Source organism: Marmota flaviventris, chromosome 19 (genome assembly GCF_047511675.1).
Source record: "Marmota flaviventris isolate mMarFla1 chromosome 19, mMarFla1.hap1, whole genome shotgun sequence".
Taxonomy (NCBI): Eukaryota; Metazoa; Chordata; class Mammalia; order Rodentia; family Sciuridae; genus Marmota; species Marmota flaviventris.
In genome coordinates, this window is record NC_092516.1 from 27,420,464 (window position 1) to 27,427,036 (window position 6,573).

Consider the following 6,573-nt stretch of genomic DNA (forward strand, 5'->3'; position numbering starts at 1 on the left):
TTTTTTCGCCATGGAAACGATTATTGAAATCATATTTGACTCCAACAAAAACATAGTTTCATTGTATTACCAAGTACCGCACTGGTTTACAGAAGCTCACGATTTGGAAAAGGTATTGCCTTCTTTTGATTAATAGTTCCAGAAGTCATGAGTTAGAATGCTGTATTATAGGCTTATTATATTAACTGGAAAATATAACCTAAAATTTGCAGCACTTTAGACTCAAACAGAGGAGTGACTCACGTGCTTTAGCGTTTGACATCTGTGTGCCTCATGAGATTGCCCATGTCAACAGCACACTTCTGTAATTGCTATGAGATGTTAGATTAGATGAATATAATTGCATTTTGAAGTCATTGTGACCACAAAGCATTCTTTCCAAAGAAGACCCATGTGATGGGGTGTGGCTCAGTGGTAGATGCTTGCCTGGCATGCACATGACTCTGGGTTGGTCCCCAGCCCTGGGAAAGGGTGGGGGAGGTGGGAGGGAGGGAGATCTGTATATTATTTGATATAAGTCAGCTGCAGCATAAATCTCAGGTACTTAATACTTTCAATAATATGGTGCCACAGCTGGGGAAAAAATTGACTTTTACTAACGGCTAAATATACCGCAGTGATTTTTATTTTGGGGAAATCCTCATTTCTGATTATTTAAATCCACTGAAAACAATACTACATAATAAATGGATTTTGTTTAAAGCAAAAACAATATGAAGAATAGATGAATTTTGTTTCACATTTCAGGGCAAGGTCTTGTTAGCCATTAAATGGTATTTCTGAGACTGAAAGTACTCAGAGTATTTTGCAAAAGACCAATTATCTCTTGCCTTTATTTTATTTTATTGGTACCAAGGCTTGAACCCAGGGAACCTCAACCACTGAGTCATACCCCCAGCCCTTTTTATTTTTTATCTTAAGACAGGGTCTTGCTAAGTTGCTTAAGGCCTTGCTAAATTGCTGAGTCCAGCCTCAAACTTGTGATCCTCTTGCCTCAGCCTCCCGAGCTGCTAGGATTACAGGTGTGCACCACTACACCCAGCTAGACCTTGTCTCCAAATAAAAATAATAAAAGGGGCTGGGGATGTGGCTTAGTGATAAAGCACCCCTGGGTTCAATCCCCAGTACCAACAAATAAATAAAAATAGAAAGGGGGTACAAGTCAATGGTAGAGCATTTGCTTAACATGTTTAAGGCCCTGGGATCAATCCCTAGTATCACAAATAATAAAACAAACAGCTCAGTAGTTTGCAGTATTGAATCAATATGCAAAAATCAATTGTATTTCTAGCATTCACTAGCATTGAACAATCCAAAAATAAAATTGAGAAAATAGTTCCATTTAAAAAAGAATAAAATACTTAGGTGTGTGTGTTTTTTGCTAGGAACCTAACTCAGAGCCTAGTTCTCGCTAGCAAGCATTCCACCACTGAGCTACATCTCTGGCATCTCTTTTATTTTGAAACAGAGTCTTGCAAAGTTGCCCAGACTCACGACTCCAATTGTCATTCTTGTACCTCAGCTTCCAGAGTGGCCAGGATTACAAACCTGCACCACCACACCTGACTAAGAATAATCTTGTCAACAAATGTTGCTGGGACAACTTCAAGGTCCACATACAAAAGAATGAAGTTGGACCCATACCTCACACCAAATTAAAAAAATGAGCTCCGCCAGGTGTGGGGGAGCCTGTCTGTAGTTCAGGTATGGGGAAGCTGAGTGGGAGGACAGCTTGAACTTGAGTTTGAGACTAGTCTGTGCAGAATGAGACACTGTGTCAGAAAAAAAAAAGGAAACAAAACCAATTAAAGTGGCTCACAGATCTAGATGTGTCTTGAAACTATACAACTCTTGAGAGAAAACATAGATGTAAATTTGTGTGTGTGTGTGGGATACTGGGGCACTTAACCACTGAGCCACAAACCCAGCCCTTTTTATTTTTTGAGACAGGGTCTTGCTAAATTGCCTGGGCTGGCCTTGAACTTGTGATCCTCTTGCCTCTGCTTCTTGAGCTGCAGGAAGGCGCCACTGCACCTGGTGCACCACTAATTAATAGGCGTGCACCACTGCACCTGGTTATTTACTTAGTTTTTGGATACCAGGGATTGAATCCAGGGGCGCTTCACCATTAAGTCACATCCCAAGCTCTTTTTTAAAATTTTTTATTTGGAGAGAGGGTCTCAACAAGTTGTTGAGGCTGGGCTGGGACTATAGCTCAGTTGGTAGAGTGCCTGCCTTGCATGCATGAGGCCCTGGGTTCAATCCCCAGCACCACAAAAAAAGAAAAGAAAAAGGTGCTGAGGTTGGCTTTGAACTTGCTATTCTGCTGCCTTAGCCTCCAGAGAGTTGGGATTATAGGCGGGTGCCACTATGCCCGGGTATTTTTGCATCTTCTTAAGATAAAAACTGAAATTTTTGATTTCAGATTTTTTCTCAATGAGCATGGTGGCGCCTGCCTACATTCCCAGTGGGTCGGGAGGCTGAAGCAGGAGGATCCTAAGTTCAAAACCAGCTTCAGCAACTTAGTGAGGCCCTAAGCAACTCAGTGGGACCATGTGTCTAAATAAAAAAATACAAAAAAGGGCTGAGGATGTGGCTCAGTGGCTGTGTCCCTGGGTTCAATCCCATGCACCAATAAACAAACAAACAAATAAATAGATTTTTACCAAAATGTGTATTTATGTAATATGTTTATTTTTATTTCTTTTAAAATAGCAATTAATTTCTAAGTATTGCTTTAGCTGTATCCCACACATTTTGATGTTGAATTTTAATTTTCATTTAGTTGAAAATATTTAAAAATTTTCTGTGGATCCATGGATTATTTAGAAGTGTATTAATTTGGAGATTTTCCAGATATCTTTCTGTTATTGGTTTCTTGGTGTTTTTTTTTTAATATTTATTTTTTAGTTCTCGGCGGGCACATCATCTTTGTTTGTATGTGGTGCTGAGGATCGAACCCGGGCCGCACGCATGCCAGGCGAGCGTGCTACCACTTGAGCCACATCCCCAGTCCCTGGTTTCTTGTTTAATTCCTTAATATCTGAGGACATTTCATAATTTCAATTCTTTTAAATTTGTTAAAAAGTAGCAGGGCTGGGCTGGGGTTGTGGCTCAGCAGTAGAGAACTTGCCTGGCATGTATGAAACACTAGGTTCAAATCTCAGCACCATAAAAATAAAATAAAGGTCCATCAACAACTAAAAAGAAAAAAAAAAGTAGCAAGGTGTGTTGCTGCAAGCCTGAAATCCCAGCAGCTCAGGAGGTTGAGACAGAAGGATGGAAAATTCAAGACCAGCCAGGGCAATTCTTCAGGTTCCTAAGCAATATAGCAAGGTCCTGTCTTGAAATGAAAAATAAATAGGGCTGGGAGCCGGGCACCAAGTTGCACACCTGTAATCCCAGCAGCTCAGGAGGCTGAGGCTGGAGGATGACAAGTTCAAAGCCAGCCTCAGCAAAAGTGAGGTGTTAAGCAACTCAGTGAGACCGTCTCTCTAATAAATACAAAATGGGGCTGGGGACGTCTTGGCTCAGTGGTTGAGTGCCCCTGAGTTCAATCCCCAGTACTAATTAACTAACTAAATAGGGCTGGGGATGTGGCTCAGTGGTAAAGCGTTTGTGTGTGCAATCCCCAGTACCAAAACAACAACAAAACAAATAAATGGCAAAAGATAAAACATAATACTACAAATATTTAAATAACCAGAAACAGGGAAAGTACAAGCAGAGAAACAAAAGATGGGAAAAGTAAAAAATAAATAATAGAACGGTAGACTATATTAACCCATTCAGAACTTACATCAAATGATTTGTGCACAGTAATTAAGAGAGATTGCCAGAATTAGTTTTTTGGGGGGTAGGGGGTACTGGGGATCGATCCCAGGGGTGCTCTATCATTGAGCCACATCCCCAGCCCTTTGTTAAAAAATTTGAGACAGGACATCGCTAAGTTGCAGGGGCTGGCTTTGGACTTGGAGATCCTCCTGCCTTAGTCTCCACACTAGGATTACAGGTGTGGTCACCACACCCAGCATTTCTCTTGAGTTCTTTAATGTATGTATGATTGTTAATAAAAAAAAATTATAGCTGGCATGATGGCGCATGCCTGTAATCCCAGCAGTTTGGGAGGCTGAGACAGGAGAATCTCAAGTTCAAAGCCAGCCCTGGCAATGGTGAGGCTCTAAGCAACTCAGTAAGACCCTGCCTCTAAATAAAATACAAAATAGGGCTGGGGATGGAGCTCAATGGTCAAGTGCCCCTGAATTCAATCCCTAGTCCAAAAACAAAACAACAACAAAAAACCAATTTTAGCCAGAACAGTGGGACACTCTTGTAATCCCAGCAGCTTGGGAAACTAAGGCAGGAGGATTGCAAATCCAAGGTCAGTCTCAGAAATTTAGCAAGACCCTGTCTCAAAAAAATAAAAAAAGGGCTGGGGCTGGGGCTCAGTGGTAAAGCGCCCGGGATCAATCCCTGGTCCTCCTTCCCCTCCACAAATCTTGTCTTCGAACTGAGGACTTTTTTTTTTTTTTTTCACTTGTGTTGGTAAAAATTAACGAACACACCCCTCCATGTACCTGCATACGTCCCTATGCACTGGTTACTTTACCATTAGAATAAAACTGGACTGAGAGAGACAGCTCGGTGGAGAGTTTGGTCACCCTCCTTGGCGCTGAGCAAGGCAGGTGTACTTTGCTGAAGGACCAGGGGGCCGGAGCAAGCTTCCCCCTGGTCCACTGGGCCTGCATCACGGGTCTCCCTCCCACTCCCCACGCACATCTGCCCTGAACATGTGTCCAGAACAGGGCGCTGTTGGTGGGGCACGCGGTGCTGTTTGCCACCTCCCCAGGACTCTCCCTCTCCCTGTGTCCCGTCTTGGGATGAACATGACCATGGAGACGCCCAGAGGAGCTTCTGCCCTCTCCACTCCCTGCAGATCAGGGGACCCCTTCACCCTCCCTTCTTCTGGAGCTCCATCTTCCAAGAACCCGTGCCCTGGAGAGGTGGACGTCCTAGGCACCCCTCTGCCCGCCGTGTGTGTCTGCAGGTATGGTCACATTTTCTTTGATGTAAGGGAATAAAGTGTCCTTTGACATTGAACAGGATCACAGCGGCACTGAAAGCATGTTCCTTTCCCTACCAGGGGTCACCACAGAGATCACCTGTGGCTTGGAGAGGCTCCCTGTGGGGTGAGATGGAGAAGACAGCTGGCAGCAGACTGGGCCCTGCTGGCTGCCCCGGGGCAGAAGGTGGGGACTGGCTGCTGCTTCTTTCTTCCTCCTCCTCCCTTTTTCCTTTCTTTTTTTTTTTTTTTTTTTTTGGTACCAGGAACTAAACCCTGGGGCACTCAACCCCCAAGCCACATCCCCAGACCTTTTTATATTTTACTTAGAAATGGGGTCTCACTGAGTTGCTTAAAAGCTAAATTGCTTAAAGCCTCGCTAATTTGCTGAGGCTGGCCTCTAACTTGTGATCCTCCTGCCTTAGCCTTCCAAATTGCTGAGATTACAGGCATGTGCCATCACACCCTGCAATTTTACAGCTCTTCATGTAAGGCTGGAATAGTTCTCTTGAGCTACTGGTGTTCCAGACCCATGGGGTAGGAAGGACCAAGTGTAAGGCCTTTGAGTTTCTTCTCAGGATGGCAAATAAAAAGCAATTCTGCTGGGTTCGGTGGTACATACCTATAATCCCAGCAGTTTGGAAGGACTCTAAATTCAAGGCCAGTCTCAAAAAAAAAAAAAATAATAATAATGGGTTGGTTAAACATCCGAATTCAATACCCAGGACTATTAAAAAAAAAAAAAAAAGCAGTTCTTATCTTTGGGAGAAGGTGAGAGACAAGGACCAACAGAGATTTGAAACATGCAGGAGTGGCAAATGTCTTGTCCTTTCTGCATTTAGCTGCTGTTTTGCAAGGTCATGCCTCTTGGAGAAGACAGGATCGTGACGTTGATTAAGTAGTGACTCCAATTACAGCTACTTTTCCTGAGGTAGGACATTCCACGAAAGGTAGTGAAAGGTGGAGTGTCCCGCAGGCTGCAGTCTGGCCAACAGACGGCGCCTTCTCTCTCTCAGCCACACTCCACGGGGCTGGGGACTGAGAGGCAGAGCTGGGAGTGAGGCCTCCACGGCACCTAATAACCCACTTGCAGAAATTCGCTTCCCACTTCCAGAAGCTTAGAACGTGAAAGGCCCGAGCAGAAAGAAAACTTAAAACTAAAAACCTCTGGGCATCCCAATACACCATCAGAAGTGAAGAGCGCACGCACACCTGTGATCCCAGCTGCTTGGGAGGCAGAGGCAGGAGGATCGAAAGTTTGAGGCCAGTCTGGGCAATTTAGCGAGGCTCTAAGCAACACATCGAGAGCCCATCTCGAAAATAAAAATAAAAAGGGCCAGGGATGTGGCTCATTGGTAAAGCACCCCTAGGTTCAATCCCTGGTACCAAAGGGGAAAAAAAATGTGAGGACAGCCCACAGAATTCGAGAACGTATTTACATATTTGTAAATCATCTATCTGATGACAGACTGTGTCTAGAATCAAGAACTCTCCCAACTGAAAGTTAAAAA